Consider the following 20,142-nt stretch of genomic DNA (forward strand, 5'->3'; position numbering starts at 1 on the left):
AGACTTAATTTTCACCTGTGCTTGCTTAAACCTCACAGTGAGGAGGAAATTATGGAAGACAAATGGAAATACTTCTAGAGATGCTAAGTAAAATAAAATTGACAATTAGATGTAGAATACATCTTGACAACACTCAGACATCCTTACAATATTCACTGCACCAACAAAAGTATGTGCTGAATTCCACAGGTTAACAGAGATGAGAAGCAGCCTAAAAAACAAACAGCATTAATTTGTGTTTGGAGTTGAAAGTGTAGCCTTGCTGTGAATGTGTATTATGGAAAGATTCTTACTAGGCAGGGAAAGACTGATATATTCCACAAGTTTACTTTCTTCTTGCCATCAGATAAGTCTGAGAGATGTTGTATAGGAGAGGTCAGTCTTTCCTTGTTGGAAATGCACAGATGGATAATAGATACATCTATCTGTTATAAGCAGTAATATTTTACTAATATTTTTAAATGTTAAACACACCAAGTAGATATATATTTGCATTATCCCTCCCTGTCAATGTCATCCTGTTTTACCACAACTTGTTTATGTCACTGCTCAACCTTTACTAATGGAAATAATTCTGTAATCCTGATTTCTAGTACACTGGAGAGTAGCTAAGGTTTTATGAACATTTAAATAGGTTATTTTAGACAGTATGAGTGTCTAAGAAGATTATTTTAGATACTGCAAGTATCACCCTAGGGACAGTTTATCCATTACACTTCTGAGACAGTCTGCCTTCCACACTGAGTCAGCAGGATGGCTCTTTGACCAGCCAGTACCTCCAAAGAGCCAGTTCACTGAGTGGCAGCCCATGGATCATCCCTGCCTGCAAACAGATCTAAGTTCAGCAGCCATGCTGCAAGCCAACTAAAATACAGACCCTTTGCTTTGCTGAGAAAGTGTACAGACTGGCTGTAATGAGTCAGTCAAAACTTTTTGCTAAGGATGACTGAATGAAAAGGCACAACTGGGGTGAAGGACGGACAGACAGGTCTATAGCAATGACATAATTTTGCAGAATATTCTACATTTGACAGGCACCGCTTTGTGCTCCCATTAGTGATTGTTTTGAGCTACAATATGATTTTAGATGTAAGCTATTTCTCAAATAACAAGTGGCATAAATTATTTCCACATCTTGTCATGTCTTGTAGGCTTCCTCTCTCATTACAGAGCTCCCTTGGTTACCTGTACCTTTGGCATCTGGACTGACTCACTTCAAGTGATTCTGCATCAAATGCAATTTAAAACACTAAACCAAGAAGTCTACAAGGGGCATGATGGAATATTTACTAGGTGAGTTTTTATAATGAGTCTTTCAACAGTTTTTCAATTGCTGTCTTCTACAATTATTTGCTTTTTGACTCCACACTGAAGGTTTGGTCTATGCAACTTGAAAAACAGTCTAAAGGGATCATCTATCAGTTACCAACCTTAAATGACAATGAAGTCAGAGAGTTCTTTAAGATACTTAATTTTCTATTCAGACATAAAAGGTAGTCTTACTAATTTATTCATCATAAAAGATTTCCTCTTATAGTATAAGGTTCTGAATTGACTAACACATTTTGTTGATTTCTAAACTCAGTGAGAAACTTCTCTTTTGCTCCTCAGGGAATTATCTTTTGCAAATACTGGGACAGGATTTTTACCTCAGAAAATGGCAAACTATATGTGATTTATTTAAATTTCTGTACCCTTTAGTGAAAAAAAAAATTAAAACTTCATAAAATTACTGAGAAAGTTGTTTTCAATTTAGAATTTTACTACAGAGGAAATTATTCAACAAACTAAGCAATAAAGTTTCAGAGTGCAGTATTCCAGCAGACTTTTTGTTGCTTTTGTTACTTTGCACGGCAATTTTGTGCAGGTTGTTAGTACCTCTTTGCAGTAGTTCCTGCTTAATTAAAAGAACTATAATAATTAACTATAAAAAGAACTTCTGTGCATTTTCACTATGGTGCAGAAAGACAAAGAGGAACAGGAAAATGTCTTCATGCATAAACCCACCTCTAACAATGACTACTTCTGACAATTTGAATTTTGTACCTGGATGTTCTTACCAGGAGCACGTGGGAAACCTGAACTCCCCCTTTAGCCATAAAGCATCCTAAATCAGATTTTAGTGAAGCCTGTTAGCTGCCACATGGAGCAGCATGGATTTCCTCATCTAAAATGGGCAAAGCAGTGGAAGGACAGCTGTAGTGGAGAATAGTTGCATGCAAAGGGGTGTCTGGAGCACAGCGTAGCGCCAGGACTCATACACAATATTTAGTCCATAATATGCATGTAGATGTGGACAATAGCAAAATTAATATCTGGATGTCACTGACTGGATAGATTGTTAAGAGTTCAGTAACTATAAAGTCAGTGCTGCAATAACCTTTGGCACAACAGATTAAAACTTCTCCTATCAGTAAATCATATTCTGTTGATCCACTGACTGCAATGGCTTCTGAGTAGTCATGGTCTTCCAAGTTATGGTTCTGCAATGCAAATGTCACCAAGGGGCACTTGGGCACTGCAACAAGTGCTGCTTATGAGCCCCAGAGTTATTAATTCAGTAAGCTGAAGGACCTACTCTGATTTTGTCTATGACACTCAGAGACACTAGCTGTGCTGTTAACTTTTGTAAAACCTGACAATTTCTGTCAAAATTCTGCAAGTGGTTGAGGGTGTTCAATGCAGAAGAAAGAGATGTGTCATCTCTTCTCTGCTTTGCTCTGCATCTCTCTCAGCTAATTTCCATCCTCTGTACCTTCGTTTGTAAACTAACTAAAAATATACCAAGATTTTTAAGGCCAAAGGGACCATTACATTAAGCCCAGTGATTTGTGTTTGACCAAGCATGTCTTCCATGTAATTAATTACATAATCATTTAATGCATATAAATAATATTATTTTATTATATCCTCTAAGATCTATGGGTGAAAAAAATATGTGTAAAAGCTATTTTAATTATAGAAAAAATATATTAAATTAATAAAGGAAAATCTGAATAGAAATGTCTTGCTTGTGCCATCTCTCCTAACTCACTAAGATTTTATTTGCAGTCCTCTGAAGTTATATTTTTTTTTGAATATAGATGTATACAGGATTTGGTACTGAATGAAGTTTATGGCTAACAAATATTTTTAAAAATATAATAAATTGAGTTATTACAAACTGAATAGCAGATAGTAATTTTTAATACTTCTATCCCATTACATCAGGCTTTTCAATTAAATTGAATAATTTATTTTTGAAAATATTCAGTATATTGTTAATCTAGTATAAGTAAATTAAAAGTTTATTTTTATAACTTCATACAGTCATATCTTCAATGGAAAAAAGAGTCCCATTTTTCTTTCAGAAGTTCTACTGGTCAGTTGAACATTCAAATAAATCACCATGTATATGAAGATAGGGCTATTTCCAGGTTCTGCCCCTGGAACTCTCCTGTGTGGTTCATTTTACAGCAGTAAATGTTTCATCCAGTTATTATCTTAGTAAGTTAGTTGCTGCTTATTTTCTCCTTATTTATTTCACTTGAAACACCTTGATGTTGGAATAGAATTCTGCAATAGTCATGCTTTAATACATGGTTTAGGATCACTATAGTATCTTCAAGGTTAATAAATTCTGTTAAGTCTTTGGTTTGAAACTAGATAAGATCCAGATTCTTCCATCCTTCATCTTAATATATGCTAATAAAATTTTCTCTCTTTGGGAGAAAACTAGCAGAACAGGAAGTTCATTCAAAGTCTTTTCCTGATAATGCTGTAAGTTCAGATTGAGAAGTTTTTAACCAAGATGCTTGTATTTCTGTAGCAACTTTTTTCAGTCTTTTGTCTTCTGCAAGACAGAAACAGAAGGGAAGAAAGAGGAAAAAAATACTGAGTTTAATATTATGTGTATATCTTGTATCTATTTTTTACACCAGAGGTAATGGGCAAGCTAATAGTTCAAGAGGATAAAATGCATCAGTGTAAGCTTTCAATTTTTTGTTAGGTTATTTTAGTACCCTACTGTGGGTGACAATTTTATCTTGTGCTGTTTAAATTAGTAGTTTTATATCAAGTTACAGAATGATTTGGCAAACTCAGGCAGAATACAATAGCAGCTAACCATTTATTCTACTAAGAAAACTGATGTACATTTAGAGTATATTACTATTAATGTAACTTATTATATAGAAAAAAACCCTAACAACAAGAAAAACTTTTGAAATAAATTTAAAAAAAAATCTGATAAACTATTCCTAAAATGTTAGTTATATCAAATTAAGACTGATGAAAGAGGATCCAAGAAACTAGGAAAAAAAAAAAAAGCAATAAACAGTTTGGAACAATCTGCAAATGATTGAAACAATCACCTGATCAGGCTGGGAATCCCAGCCCTGATCTCTCACTGCCTCTGCCTTTAGAGGCTGTGTATGTTCATTGCTTACCACCAAGGGGGCAGGGGAAGAGAGTAAATTATGTGTGTCACTCATAAAAAAGCAAACAATATCCAACAACTATGCAACACAGCAGACTCTATCTGCAGAGGCCAAGGCTTTTGTGTAATGTCATTGATTTCAGTGGAACTAAACCAGACTGCACTAACTGAGCTTTTGGTCTGATATGGCTTTTATAAAGATATCAAAGGGAAAAAAAAAAAAAAAAAAAAAAAAAAAAAAAAAAAAAAGGTAAAGTTTCCACCAGCCAATTCTAGATTATCTTTCCTGCTCCCTGTGGAAGAAAGGAATACACATTTCTTTCCATGCTTGTAACTGCTTTGTCAAGCAATCTGTAGAAGATTGTAACAGTGACATAATCCTTGCATTTTGGAAAAGTAATTTCACTCTAGCTACAATGGAAGACAATTCCAGTAGGAAAACCGAACAATAAAATATTGTCTCCAGTCAAGCCTGAGAGTGTTTAGTTTGCACTGCAGAGTGCCAGGGGTATGTATTTTTAGAAACTGTTCACAGGGTCTGTGTTCCCACCTGTGAAAGCCTTGTAGGCACTCCTAAAGACTGCATTGTCTTCCTATAGAATGAAATCTTCAGCATGAACAATTCAGAGAATGGTTTTCAGTGAATAATTATCAGAACCTCAGCTGACTCCTATCCTTTGTATCTGTGTCAGTTTTCCCTGAGATTCAGATCCATTATGCACCAAACATCTCCGTTATGAGTACTAAAACAAACTTGTATATCTAACAGGCACAGCAGCTTCTGGAATCATCGCTGAGGAGGTTGTTATCTGAAGTCAATTACTTGGAATCAGTTATTTCACAATGAAATAAAATGTTTACATATCTCCTTAACCATAATGTTTTCAGTGATATTACATATGCCACTTCCTTTTGGTCCTCAAATCTCTACACTATAAAAGTAATAATCTCTGAAAAGACCCTCTCTTCAGACCCCAGTTCAGAAGTGAAAAATACATTGTAGAAGCAGCTGAATAATTTCATTTTGTACTACAGGTCAATGTAGCTTATTTGCATTCATTTTTCAATGTTCTTGAAGCTTTCTCACTCGAGTTTTCAATGCTTTCTTTGTCCTCTTTGAAATTCTGTGATTGCTCTCATATTGCCTGAAGTGCTTGGAAAAATCTCACTCTCCATGGAGAAGGCAGAGTAGAAGGAATAGAGCATTTTCTATTCTGGTTTGCAACTAGCTTTTAGGAGAGAAGAGACTGTCATTTCCATGTAAACCTCTATGCACAGGCCATGAAAACATAGGATAGCTGCAATCACAGAAAAGCACATGCTGTGGTGCCTCTTTGAAGCTCTGCAATTTTTTCGACTGTTCCCTTCATCCAGGTGTACCTCTCTGCTTCAAGTCTGCAGGAAACATGACACTTAACCTCATGAAAAGCATTCTGTATTGTCTCTCTTATTTTGAAGTGGAAGGCTATAGTAGCAGCTCTCTAGTTTCAGAATCCACAGCTTTTTTTCCTCTGGAAACCAGACATCCCCCAGCATACTGACAGCATTCTTTCCATCTAGTCTCTTCAAAGCTAGTAATTTCTGAATTTTACATTAATTTCCAAATGCCTATCCATTTCTCAATATATATTTTTTACTTCTTCTGTTCAAAAAGAAAATACTTATAAAGCTTCAGTAAGTGTAATTATTTATATATTACTAAGATAATACATGGAGCATGTCATGCCAAAATAATCACATATTAGAAAATAATATTTATGTTTTGTAGGAAGAAAATGAAGCAAAGCAGGAAGGAGCATAAGTGTAAAAGAAAAGAAGAGGAAGAGGAGGATAAATTATTTCTGTTATGAATGCAGTACAGAAGCTGTGTCTATAATAAAACTATCTTTCCATTGATTTATCATCTATACAGGTTTTTCTTTTATAAGGTAGTTTTACTTATTGTAATCTCTTGTTCCAAACTTTTTTCTGATTTTCAGTATCTTATAATTTTCTTCTGCAAATGCTTATATGCTTATACCTATGAATGCTGGTATTTATATGACAGCAATTGCACCTCTGTAAACTCAGAACAACCTTCCTCCTTTTTTCCACAGCTCTCACTTCATTCTTCACAATCTTGCTGCAGGAAACACCTGCATTCCTATATAAGAACCTGACTTTGCAGAAACTCTGACTGTTGTTTCTAGTACAGGCTTCAATCCAGCAAGGTAAAATAAATCCAGTCTATCATGAATAAGTTTTTTTGAGCTGATATAAAGTACATGGGCTCAAACATACACATCAGTTTCCACTGAACCAGACCTTGCAGTTTTGTGTTTAATACTCAAAACATTATGATATAGGTACTTTTTTCTTCTCCAAATTTCAAATGCCCAAATTGCACATGACTCTTCTTCTAAAAACCTGACCCAAATCTCAAGTGTATATTTCAAAGTTCCATTTATCAAATTTCCACAACAAAATATGAAACCTTCTATTGGTACTATCTTTCTTGCAGGTATTTTTGTTCTGATGATTTGCTAGTTTTCAATTTTGCACTAAGGTACTAAAAAGAGACACATTAAAATGTGAAAAGTACTTTTTTAATTAGGACTAACTGATTGAAACAGCTAGCAGATTTTTGCTGTTAATCCTAAAGAAGTTATTGTTAAATGTTCCTTTTATTACACACCCTATATCTGCTTCAAGTATTTAAAGTCCATATTCTCTTGTTCATATTTCATCTTAGTCATGAAATCTTTATTATTCCAGCAACTAATGCGGAAGTGTACTTAAAAATAATGTAATTTCTACATACTGACTAATTCTTTATTAGCATTGATCAAGTATTGATATAGTTCTAAGGTAACACTGAGAGTTAATCTGTAAAAACATCGTTTCTGTACCATTCTGAAAGATCAGGAATGGAAAGTAGGCTCTTCCAGCTCCAGCCACAAAAAGGCTGCAATTCTTCTTGGTATTTTCACAAGCTGCCAGAGGCAGGGGAAGTTCCTGAGCCACTCTTTCCTCTGCTCACCTGTAAAAAAAGAGGCTAGCTTCAGGCAAACACCTGAGGATTTGCTTCCCTAAGAAAGGTACTTTGCCTTCATTACAATTGGTAGAAAGAAAAAACTTCCAGTTATTTTTTGACTCTCAAGAAAGTCATAAATTAGGTTAAAAATTTAAAAAAGATCAACTATGTACTGGAAATTAAATAGCAAAAAGAATAAAATTGTTTCAAGTATTTCTCTTTAAAATCCTATTTTTCCCTAAAAGCATATCAGATTTTGCTTTGATAATAAAAAAGGAAAAAAAATTAATCCGAAAATAAAGACTCTGAGAAGCTTGTAAACCTACAGAGGAAATTTCTTTTTAAAGACAAAGATATTACATCATTATGTTATTTTCAGATTTTCAAATTTTGCTCTAAAAACTTGGGTGTCTTGAGTAGTATTACCTGCAGAATGCTGTTCAGTTTCTTGCTTTCTCTATTTGTCATTTGTCAAAAATATGCCTCACAAGTTTCTTTCTGTGCTCGCCTTTTCAGATTTAACAATAAATTCTGTAATAGTATTATCATTTTCTACCTGACTATACAGAACTCTCAATGACCTCAGATCCAAGCAGCCACTGCAGGGTTTTCCTGTTTCAGCCTTTTTTAAGCTTTTATTCAACATTTTTCAAACACAAGTAGACATTATTTAAAAAAGGAGCTCCAGATAGCATGTGATTAAGATAGTAGGATTCAGTTGCAAATTCAGAATAGACTCCTGTAGTCAATTTTCAAAACATTATTTCTTCAATCTTTTCTCTTCCTCACCAGTTTCATTTTACTTTGTAATGTCAATCCAAGGATTTTGAGGGAAACACTTAGTTCTAGCAGAATTTAAGGGAAACATTTCATTTTAGCAAACAAAGGATTAATTAACTGAAATATGTTATTAGGTATCATGAAGTTTTCACAACCTCTCAGTTTGCACATGTACAATACACTTGACCTTTCTCTTGTGCCTTCTTTAAATAATTGAGTCTCAAATTAATCTCATTCAGTTCTGTCTGGCATTTGCTTCTATTAATTGACAAGCTCTTTTCTTCCATACCTTCCACAGCATTATACAGCCCATCACTGTCACCAGGTTTATCACAAATGAAGAACACACTAATACTTTCTCTCTGGAAGACCCATATCAGTGTGCCTTAGTACTAAGGCCATACTGAAAGAAAGTCACAAAAATAGAAACACAGCAAAGAAAACTGCTGTATTCCTGTGATTTTAATTTTTTTTATATATAACCAATGCTATCAAAACTTTTTTTTGGCATACAGATTTTAATATCTCTTTGAACAATTTTCATCATGTAATGCTTAAATTTAAGGACCTTACTCAGGTCTATAATAATTCTCAACTTATCTGACTTTATCATAATTATTGTCCAGCAATCCAGCAGCATATTTTTAAAAACAATCTGACTACCATAACAAACACAACGGCATTTCCATTACTTCCTGCCACCTAGAATATAATAATGAAATAATATAATTATTTTCTTGGTGCTATGCAAAAGTCCAGTAATTCATAATTATTTTTATATTCTATTGCAATACATGGGGGTAGGAAACACCATCTGTAATTATCTTGATTTATACAAGTTATCCAGTCATTAAAGCTTTTTTTTTTTCGTACCATGTACAAGGTAATTAGGCAGCTTCTAGATGTGATGATAAATACTTTATGCTTCACCTTCCTGTCCCAGCCTTTCCACTCAAAAGTGAAGAATCTCTCCACTGAAGCCAAGCAAACTGAAACCATCTACTTCAGTTTCAGCTAGTTTATTTCTGGAATCACAATCTTCTCTTCAGTCAAACTTTTTATCTCTGTCAAGAAATCCAGCCAAGATTTCGTTGCTGTTGGATTAGTGGGACATTGTCCTTTTGCTTAGTAACAATTCTGAAGTTCTTGGAAAACTCTGAAGAAAATTGGTGGGTTTATGCACTCCTTTTATTTAAAACATGATAGAACAATGCTCTTGCCTCAATGTCTTGATATCTTTTAATGAAAGATCTTGTCCTTGTAGCCAATTGGTTTTCTCTCATATTCTACTTTAAATAGTAAATTCCTTCTTTTCTAAATGGCAAATTTTCAATGGCAAATTTTAATGGCAAATTCCTTCTTTTCTAAAACTCTCATAATTTTATTTGTGAAACAGAATTTTTACTATCATTGCATGTAGTTGCTATTTCAAAATTCATGTCCATCTTGCCTATGTATTATATTTTTACATTAATACCTAAGTGTCATGGGAAACCTCACTCAAAACTATTTGCCAGACTTCAGCATTTTAAAAAAGCAGTATTCAGCTAATTCTGGGAAGTAGATTTGATATATGGATTGTGTCAGGTGATCCAACATAATATTTCCTAGAAATTCATAGATTGGACTTGGAGTGGCAGGCTCCAATGTTCCTTAGGCTGTCATGATTAGCCTGCAGTTACCTGCTGCAGAAGTTCTCGTCAGGATCCACTCTCTTGAATAGGATTGTTCTTGGGATGCCATAATAGATCCTAAGAAAGTGCATTAAATCTAGACTCTTGTTAGAGCAGTGCCTTGGTCTAAACCAGCCAATTTCTCTGACAGTGGGAGTTGTGCCAGTTTGGCAATAAGGATCCCTCTGCCTACATCCTTGGAGTCCTTGGTGTCAGCTCCCTATGTTATAAATTCACATGGTTTTAAACAGTCAGAAGTTCAAGTTCAGCTCCTTGCTGAGTGTCTCATACAGCTTATAATTGGGAGGTAAGATTAATTCATATATTCTTTGCAAACACAATACTAGCCTTGAGTTTCCTGAACTTGGTATTTGTCAGTGTGTACGAACTTCAAGCTGGTATCTGCATACCATAGTCTGGGAATTTTCCCAGCAGTGGAGAGACCTCTACCTAGGCACAGTCCAAAAAACATTAATCACACATTATGTCAGTGAGGCTGTACTACTTTGTGCCAACATTGTAGCTCCTCAGAGATGCAGGTTAAAAGTATCTGCTTGGTGGATAGTTAGGCACATGCTTTTACACATCCCCCTGAAAAACATGGGCTGTGGATGTGAAGAAGTGGTAAGAACATGAGGATTTGGACCTCTAGTAGCCCACGTGACCCCCAGAATTACTCTTACAGAACTTTATTAGGCAAGGAGTCAAATTTTCTAAGGACCATATGAATCAGGAGAAGAGCAATAGAAGACAAACATGTACTAGATTCTTGTCTCCATCTAGCTTTCTCCAGCCAAGGACTCATTTAACTCCACTCAGAAGGGTAAATTAGGACCTTAATTAGCAACTCTCACAAGTATTACAAATGCCATCCTTGAGTGACAAGCTCATGTAGGAAATCCATCCAAATCCCTGAATACCCACTGATATTTCCTTTGTGATCTGCCTAGCTGTCAGGATGATGAGTGGGAACACTGGCATACCTCCTTCCTCTGCACTGCCAGCTCCTGCAGTGTTAGCACAGTGTCAACAAACATTGCATCAATTAAAATTTTGTAGATTGTCTCCACTTAGTAAATGAATCAGAAGCTTATCAATGTCTGGAAAGATTAGTCTACAATCCAAGTACATATATCTTTATTGGGATTTGAATAGGATAGTATCTTGTCTGAAATTAAACATAGTGCCTTACAGCAAAAAGGGAAGGGGAAGGGAGAAATTAAATATCTTGTATCTAGCACATGTAGAATGTCAAAAATATATAAATGTAGCAATAAGTGATAATGAGTAAATTATCACCTATTGAGTAATTATGAAAAATCATTACAGAAAAATTAGTTACTCGTGGGAAAACCCCTATCCACATAAAACAGCTGAGAATGCCAAGAAGTTCCCTACATTTTATCAGTAAGCTGTGTTTTCTGATACAGTAATAATAAAGTCTGTTTCTTGTGTGCCTTCCATAAGCTTTCAACCCACAGTATACTGTGGAGATGTGGACTGCCTTTTAACAGTGTGACTTCTTGTTCTGGTTTGAAAGTAAAACCAGTGAGAGACTCCAAGTCAGAAATACAATTTATTGGGAAGAGGGAAAATAAATAAAATACATGCAATAATACGAAAGGAACATCACCAACAAAGTCGGAATACAACCTAACACCCCTTGGGCCAACATGTTGGTAACAGTCCAAATTGGAGTGGCTGCAGTTCCTCTTGGAGTGGCAGATGTGGTTTTTGTTTGTGTAGTGGTCTAGTGGAAAAGGTGTAGTCGGTCTAATGGAAAACCCCAGCTGTGTCTTCTTGGAAACTTTTGGAAAGGCTGCCTCTCTGTCTAAAAATCCCAGAATATATCTAGGTGGGAATGTTTAGCCTCTCCCCCTTGGGGGGAGCATCTCACAATGGGCTGATGTCATTCTGAGTCATGGGGTGGGTCTTTGATTTCCTGTTAAACAGAACTGGCTCCTGGAGGGAGCTGTCTGGACTCGTGGCGAGACATTGATGGGCCCAATAACAGGAGATACGGAAAACTGCCCGGAGGACAACTGCTACACAGATGGCAATAGAAAATATCCTGCTTCTCAATCTTGGACACTTCAAAATAAAATTAATGGCCTTTTGATACCAAAGGAATTGATTAGAGGAATGATCCCATCAAAGTAGGTAGTCATTTTTTTATTAACTCCTACACCTAACATAAGAACATCACTCTTTAAATAAACAATGATATAATATAAAGTCATATTAATAAGTTAATATTATAATCACCACTTAATTAAAAGGAAGAGTAAGCTTAAAAACAAAAACTAAAGTGTCTTTGCTATCATGTAACAAAACAGTGTAATTAGCAATAAAACAGGATACTTTCATTTTGACAGACAAATGGAAAGCATGGGACTCCTAGAATGCTTCTCCCACAGTTAATGCATGACAAAGGCAGAATCTTTTAAAGTTGTTACACAGAAATTCAAAGATAATTTGGTTAATTTAAATTTTTCATATAACAAATATGAAATAGCTTTTGTCTTCAATTCAGATATATTCTTTGAAAGCAATTTCTTTTGTACTTGTAAAGTCTCAGAGATTCATATGTGCATGGGGTCTTTGAATTTCTATAAATTTATCTCAGGAAGTGTTCAAGAAGAAAAAAGGTTCAACTCTGAAAATGACTGGGTACATCTCAGGGACACCTACAGAAAAGTGACATGTTTACAGAGACCACAATACAGTCCAAGCATTAAAGAAATGCTGATGCCCTTTTAAAAGTCTGATTTCAATTCAGTGTTAACGTATATTGCATCTTCAATCCTCTGCTCAGAGTTTCCCACAGATTTTATCACAGAGGCACTATCTTTTTCAGGTGGGTAGTTAGGATGCCTCACATCACCCCAAGTAAGTGCACTATGCACTTAGCCACAATTTCTTTTGATCTTTACATTTAAGCATATTTTATGAAAGCTGTTAAATACTTCTATCCAAGGTTAGTATTTGGAGGTTCTGATTAGGTATTAGAATTATTTTTTTAACTGAAAGAGATGTAAGGCATTGGAATAAGTTGCCTGGGGAAGTGATGGAATCGCTGGTTTTGGAAGTGTTCAAAAGGCATCTGGATGTGGATTTTTGGGATATGGTTTAGGAGTGATAATGGTAGCGCAGTTGGACTTGATGGTCTTGAAGATCTCTTCCAACATGGATGATTCTGTGGTTCTGTGATGCTTGAAAAAGTTAATAATTTTTTAAAAAAATATTTATTTTCAAGCTCAATAAGGGAGTCAGTGAGAGGCTCCTATAAAGGATCCATTTATTCTTGTGCAAGTCAGTAACTTCCTTACAAACTGACTTAAAGACACTATCCAAGACCTTTTGTGGATGTAAAGAGATGTGTCAAACTCCAGCTCTAGTTCTCAGAAAACGGAACATGTCTACAATGCACGTTGAAAGTTATATGTGTGTATTTGTAGAATGAAGAGCAATAAGCAACCATTTGTGAGAGAAACTGAACTTGAATCTGCAAAGTAAATGGTGAAAGTCCAAGCTACAGAAGTTTGGCAGGCACTGTTCTCGTATGTAACCCTAGTTCATCACACCAGAATACATGTATCAGATTTTCAGTGCAAACCACAAGCTCTGATTTACCACTCTGAAAACACAAACACACACAATGACTTCAGAAAACCACATCCTGATTCCTGACCAGTTGTGTAAAAATCCTCAGCCCTGCTTAGCTGGGTCATAATAAGAAATCATGCACTGGTATGCAAACATGTAGCTGCAGGAGAGGGGAAAAACAAGGCAGAGAAAATGAAAAGGTAATGTAACGCCAAATAAGATCTGGGAACAGGATTATGCTTCCCGAAGGATTATGAACAGACAACCAATATAGTACAAATTTTTTAGTACAAAATACTACATATGCCATGAAGGCCTTCAGCAGCACTTTGTAGTCTGCTCAAACATTTTGCCTTGCTTGGAAATTCTCAGTAGCTGTGAAATAAAAGGCCTCTATTGAATTTTGTGCAACAACTGCTGCTCCAAATAGCTGTATTTGGAAAACAGCAAATACAAATGGTAAATATTTTTAAAATGGGAGGTGACCATCACATACATAATTTCAGTTTTCATTTTCTTTCTCCCACATGAAAGAATATTCACTATGATAGCTGTAAGCCATTTCAACATGTGCAATAATCAGATAGCTTCTGTAATTCTCAGGTGGACAAAGGCAAAAAGCAATCTTATTCTCACAGTTTATTGCTATAATCCTATATAGATCTCACATACAAAGGTAAACTGAGACAGCCTTTTGGGGTATATATCACTAACAACATTCTATGTGAATATCACAGTTTAGGATACACAACACAGTTAGCCGAATGTGATTAAAAGTAGCAAAACTAATCTCTCACAGGATCTTGAGCTTTACCAATCTGCCTCTGTTCAACTTGTCAAAAGATTTCACTCCTAAGTATATCCTATCTTGTAGCCCAGCAGAAACAAATAAGCAAAGCAAACGTATATACACAAGCAAAGTGTGGAAGTCTGTTATCACAGAAGCTTGTTACTTTTCCAGCTGTAGAACATCAAAACTATGCAGTGAAGCTCATGGTGGATTTTTTTTTCAGGATCAAGGAGAGGAAGATGAACATAATTTGCATTACAGCTAATCCTTGCATCCTCTTTCTTACTGCTGGTGTAGGCTTTCTGCTGTTTCTGAAAAGTCCAAAATCTGCATCTTTATGAACGAAGAAGGAAGATGTAACTGCAGTGAGGTCTCCCCCAAGTCTCCTCCAGGTTGAACAGACCAAGTGACCTCAGCCACTCATTACTCTGCTTCTCCTCCTGACCCTTCACCATCCTCGTTGCCCTCCTTTGGACTCTTATAAGTTAATGTGTTTTTTATGTTCTGGCACCCAAAACTGCCCCCAGCACTTGAAGTCGCCCCAGTGCAGAGCAGAGCAGGACAATCCCCTCTCTTCCTGGCTGCTGATGCTGTGCCTGATGCCCCCAGGGCAGGGTTGTCTCTCCTGGCTGCCAGGGCACTGCTGGCTTGTGCTCAGGTCACCACTGACCAGGAGCCCCAGGGCCCTTTCCATGGTGCTGTTCTTCAGCCTCGTCTTCCCCAGTCTATACACACAACCAGAGTCGCCAGACGCAAGAATCTTTCACTTGCCCTGGTTAAATTTCACATGGTTTGTGATCGCCCAGCTCCCTCATTTCCTGAGAATTTCACGTTTTTCCTTCCTTCGAGGAAGTCAGAAGCTCCTCCCATTTTTGTTTCTTTGGCAAACTTCCTCAGTATCCTTTGCAGTCCTGTGTCCAAATTTGCAAAGATGTTGAAGTGTAACTGAACTGTCACTGTACAGTAACTGTACAATCACTGTAACCCTTTGTGCCCCACCCATGAACCAGTTGCTTACTCATGGCAACATGGTTTTTTTTTTAGCTGTGAGCTGGAGGAGGAGAGAAAGTACAGAAAACTTCGCTGAAACCCAGGAAAATTCAACCAGCTGGCTTCCTGTGATCAGCTAGGTGAGTTATTTCAAAACACTAGGTATTTAGAAGATACTAGCTTGCTGGAAAAAATTTGAATAATGCCATTTTCTTAGCTTATAGAATGAAGAAGTTAATATTGCAAAATGTACTAGAATTCATATTAAAATTATATCAACTTAAGATTTCCCAATGTTCATGTTGTTAGAATAGCTGCCATTCAAAATATGATACAAAACATTCCACTCAAGAAAAATACACAAATCTTCAGCAGATTTATATACAAAGCCATAATCGTAATCAGCAAGTACATTTGTGTTCTAATGTATTTTTCAGGCCCTAACTTACATCACTGAAGTTCATGGAGTTTTTGTAATTCTGGTTATCATGACAAGGATCAGAAGCTGTCACAGATTTTTAGCTCAAATACATAGTTCTGTCATTAGATTTACCTGAAATTCACTAAATTTTTCATTTTTTTTGGCACAAGTGTCATACCAGTAGGAAAGTTGGGTTATCAGGAAGACATCTAAACTTCCAGAATGAAAGACTTAGCAGTTTTAGTGAGGCAAACTCAAATTTTTATAAGGATAAATATGGTTATTATTTTTCTTACTCAGGAATGATTTCTGATTTTCCCAGTCCTTAACTGAAAGTGCTTACAATGTACATGATGCTTAATTAGTTCAGTCTCCCTGGTAACTGCTGGGAGAATAGAAACTATTGTTCCCCTATAGTTATGTACAGTAGTTCCCATCGTGGGAGGATAGAAATAAATGGGACTGACCTTCAAGAAAAACAGTAAGCAATTACTCTAGAGGAAATTTCAAACTGTTATGTAGAGGTGAAGTGCTGCAGATGATGTTAGTCACCCTCACTTATGAGTTTTCCCTAAATAAGTGATTAACAGAAGAAAATGGTACCTTCAACTTATATTTCAGAGTTCCTGTTTTCTTGAATAAAATTTTATAATATTTAAAAACTAGAAGGTCATTTCCATTTTCAGAATATGGACCTTAGTACTCTAAAAAAATACAAGAAGATTAAATAAACCAACACTTTAGTGCATTTATTTATATTTGAGATGTCTTCAAATAGCTTGGTAGTTTGTTTCCCAAAATTTAGGAAGAGCTTATTAAAGGACTTTTAAATGTTGCAAGATTAACACTAAGAAGTAGTCATGGAACAACTGATGACTATAGCAGAAGTGCAGGCAACATGAATCCACAAATTTAAGTTGTAGGCCAGAGGAAGATGATAAACAAACAAATGGACACAAGGAAGATTCTGAATGACAGAACTTTTGGGGGACTTCTATGTTTCAAAAGCATTAATAATGCTCAGACATGAGTGATAATAGGAATGTGAGAGATCAGAACCTTAATTTCTGAGGTATTTATTCATAATATGTAATACCTTACATAATTTTGTAAGGTATTAAGTCCTCTTCTACAAGGTATCTCTTTTCCTGTTTACTATTATTAGCTTGGTTTTCTACCACCCAAAATCTTCACCGTCGCACTGAATAATGAGCAAAAATACATCAACTGTTTCAAAAAGAGTGAAGTACATCTTCCACTACAAGGAAATTAAATACATAAGATTAGTGCAAGGAAAGGGACCACAAATTAACAGTTAATTAAGATACACAGAATGATCTATAGAACTGATGATGAAAATCAGCAAAATATGGTTATTGTAAATGTCATGGTAAAAGATATGGAGAAGAATTGTGAAAAAAATGTTATTTAACTGCTTTGTCACAAGATTTTTTCCATACTCAGGGACAAGAGGAGACAAAGCAAATACCTGAAAGGCATAGATGCTTGTTGGGAAAAAAAGACTGTGAATGTTGCTGAAGTGAAGACAGAAATCTCCTTTCCTATACATCTGTAATCCAGTAAAGCAGGATAGGTGTTGGAACTCAAAATGTCTCTCAGACATTTTTAGAGGTTCCAGCCCTTGGTCAGAAGCATTTTAGACCCTGGCAGGCAGCTGGAAACAGCTGTGATTTTGAGTTTGAGCCATGGAATGAGTTACCAACTTTGGAGGTGAAACAAGCAGTCACAAAGGGTTAAATAGTATAGTAAAAGTAGTTACAAAACAGAGGGGAAATTTTTTTAGTATTGTACAGGGAGGTTTTAGCACATGTACAGGGGGGTTTTTACTTTGTACATGGGGGTCAGAAGTTCTAAGATGGAGGAAAGTGGGCTGATCCTGTTCTTCCTCCTTCTTCTTCCTTGCCTCCATGTTCTTGGTGATGTTGGCACTCACAGATTGGTTTAGAGTAGAAAAACACTTGGCAACGTAGGTAGTAGGTATTGGGGGAAAACTATAAACATGTAATACGTAATATAGCATATAAAAATAGCAGCAGCCCTGGGCGGGGAGAGAGAAGAAGAAGACACCAGACAGAGAGGATGTCAGAGTGTGTGTGTGCCTCAGCCCGGTCCGCTGACCAAACAGCCACAGTTAGTTATCTTTTAGATAACAAACAATAAACTGCCTTGAGACTGAACAACAAGAGCCTGTGGAGTTTTCCTTTGGAAGCACGGGCTGGAGGAGAGACTTTACCACCACATGAGACTCCAGACCAAGCCCAGGGTTCTCACAGATAGGGGCTAAGTAATAAAACTTCTAGATATGCAGCAGTTGGGTTAATTAAAGTTGGTTAATTAAAAATAGAATTAGTATTACATGAGAATTGTGTCTTTTTTTTTTCTTTTTTACTTTGGATAAAACAACAGCACTGAGAAACTACAAAATTCTATAGAAAATATTTTTCCTGAACATCTTCAAAGTATATCCTCTTAATTTGTGAAAAGTAAAATAAAAAATAAGTTAAATATTACTACTTAGATGACTGCTTCAAATGATTACCATAGGTAAAATGCCCAGTTTTACAAACAAATAAAATCCCATTAATCTCAATTTCCTTTTCTTGAAAAATGTTAAGTAGCAGAAATAAAAATCATGCACTTGAAAAATGTGAGTTTTTATTCTGGAGGTGATCCCTACCCTATGTTCTTTTTCTTCGCTAGTATCATGAACATATAAAGGTTCTGTTATACAATGTAAGAGCAAAATTGTAATGGCTTGTTGGAACAAAAGTTGCTCATGAAAGCCATGGTAGTCTCTTTAGTGCCTACCTCTATTTCCTTTCAAGTGCACAAGAGATTTTTATAACAGTACTGGATTTTTGGTCAGGCCCCTTATCATTCCTGAACAACTCATCAAGCAAATGCATTAAATATACAGACCAAAATGATACCATAATCATAATCCATACTTTAACTAACAGACAGAAGACACTGAAATGTGTTATGTGGAATTGAATACACCCAAAACACATAAGAAAAGAAAGCAGACAAACTGGGAGATGTTTCCAATTCCCACCTACCTGATATAGTCATCAGCACCACCATTGCAGTTAAAAATCTACAACCCTGACTTTCACATTTGTTTATGTCCGTAAACCATCACAACTATCCCACCACTACTATAGTGTTTGAAATGTAGCTTATAGCTTTCCGTTACAGAAAGTATCAAAAGCAACCAAATTAATAAAAAGCTACTTTTGATAACAAACTCCTTACAGTTCTCAACTTGAGAAAGACTTTTATCATCTATGAGTTGCTGTAGTCTGGAGGGAAAAAAAAACAAACAAACAACCAAAAAACCAAACCAAACCAAAATCAACCAAACAAAAAACTCCAGCCAACCAACCAACCAACCAACCATTGAAAGGCAATAAAATTTATTATTGACTAATGCACACAGTGTAATTGGCAAAAAAAAAATCTTCTTAGCTGTATCTCCATACTTTAAATTTCATTTAACATATGTTTGTATTTTAAATGTAGTCCAGAGTCAAGATGAGACTCAAGACAGTCACTGCAGTGTCTAGGGCTCACATCTATAAGTGGTGTTCTGCAGCTGATGCCTAATGCAGATTCATTAGAAATAAATAATTTCACAAGAAGTACAATCTGAAGGGTTTTAAATAAAATGACTACATCAAATCAGTCCTTCTTAAAAAGAGTTTAGGTTTTACCATCCTTATGTTACTGTGGAACAACATGAAATACATTCTAATAGGTCCAAAACCCATTAGCTCCAGAATACAATGACTTATTACAAAATTATTATCATCAATGTCTCATTAGAGAGATTAAATTTTGTCTTTCTTTGTTGCACATTTATATTCCAGATGGAGACTACAAATGCAGGTCTTCTGTTTTTAAAATAACCATGGAAATCTCTACCTTTATTAATAGAGGACAATAATTCAGACAAAAATTATGTTCATTTACCCTGTTACTTTCTGTGCCTCTTTCTCACAGCTGACTTCATTCTGTAAAGGAGATAAAAATATAAATCAGAAAGAATTGAAAGGAAACTGATTTAGTCCATTCTCTTGCCCAAGACAAGATCTAAACTGTTCACAGTACCTGTTCTTAAATCTTCCTACTACAGTCTGTCCAGGCCATCTACTTCAGTATTTAATTATCAAATTGTGAAAATACTGGCTTTGTTTTCCTTTTTTTTTTTTCCCTCTAATGCCTAACATATATCTTTTTTCCTGCAAACTGAGCTCTTATATTTGTCTCAGAAAAAATACTGGTGTTTGCTTTCCCATTTTGATATGCTTTACATATTTGAACGCATGCCATCCCACCTTTGGTTCTACAGCCAGATTTAACTTTATGTTATTTTGTTCATTCATATTTTTGCAATGTTAATTTTATTCAAGTTGTTAGGCATATTATGTT

General features: G+C 35.6%; 1 long non-coding RNA gene across 16 annotated transcripts in view; it reads right to left on the bottom strand.

Annotated features, from left to right (window-relative positions):
* LOC146763811 (uncharacterized) overlaps positions 1 to 20,142 on the bottom strand; it is a 66,177-nt gene that overhangs the window by 26,631 nt on the left and 19,404 nt on the right. For 12 of the 16 annotated variants that reach the window (XR_014951228.1, XR_014951227.1, XR_014951222.1 and 9 more), the window contains one exon: positions 11,447 to 19,724. This is a non-coding gene — a long non-coding RNA (uncharacterized LOC146763811). Of the gene's footprint in view, positions 7,437 to 11,446; positions 19,725 to 20,142 lie in introns of those variants that run through there. The other 4 variants (XR_014951226.1, XR_014951225.1, XR_014951217.1 and 1 more) reach the window with 4 other exon arrangements.

The sequence above is a fragment of the Lonchura striata genome, chromosome Z, assembly GCF_050655825.1.
Source record: "Lonchura striata isolate lonStrDom1 chromosome Z, ASM5065582v1, whole genome shotgun sequence".
Taxonomy (NCBI): Eukaryota; Metazoa; Chordata; class Aves; order Passeriformes; family Estrildidae; genus Lonchura; species Lonchura striata.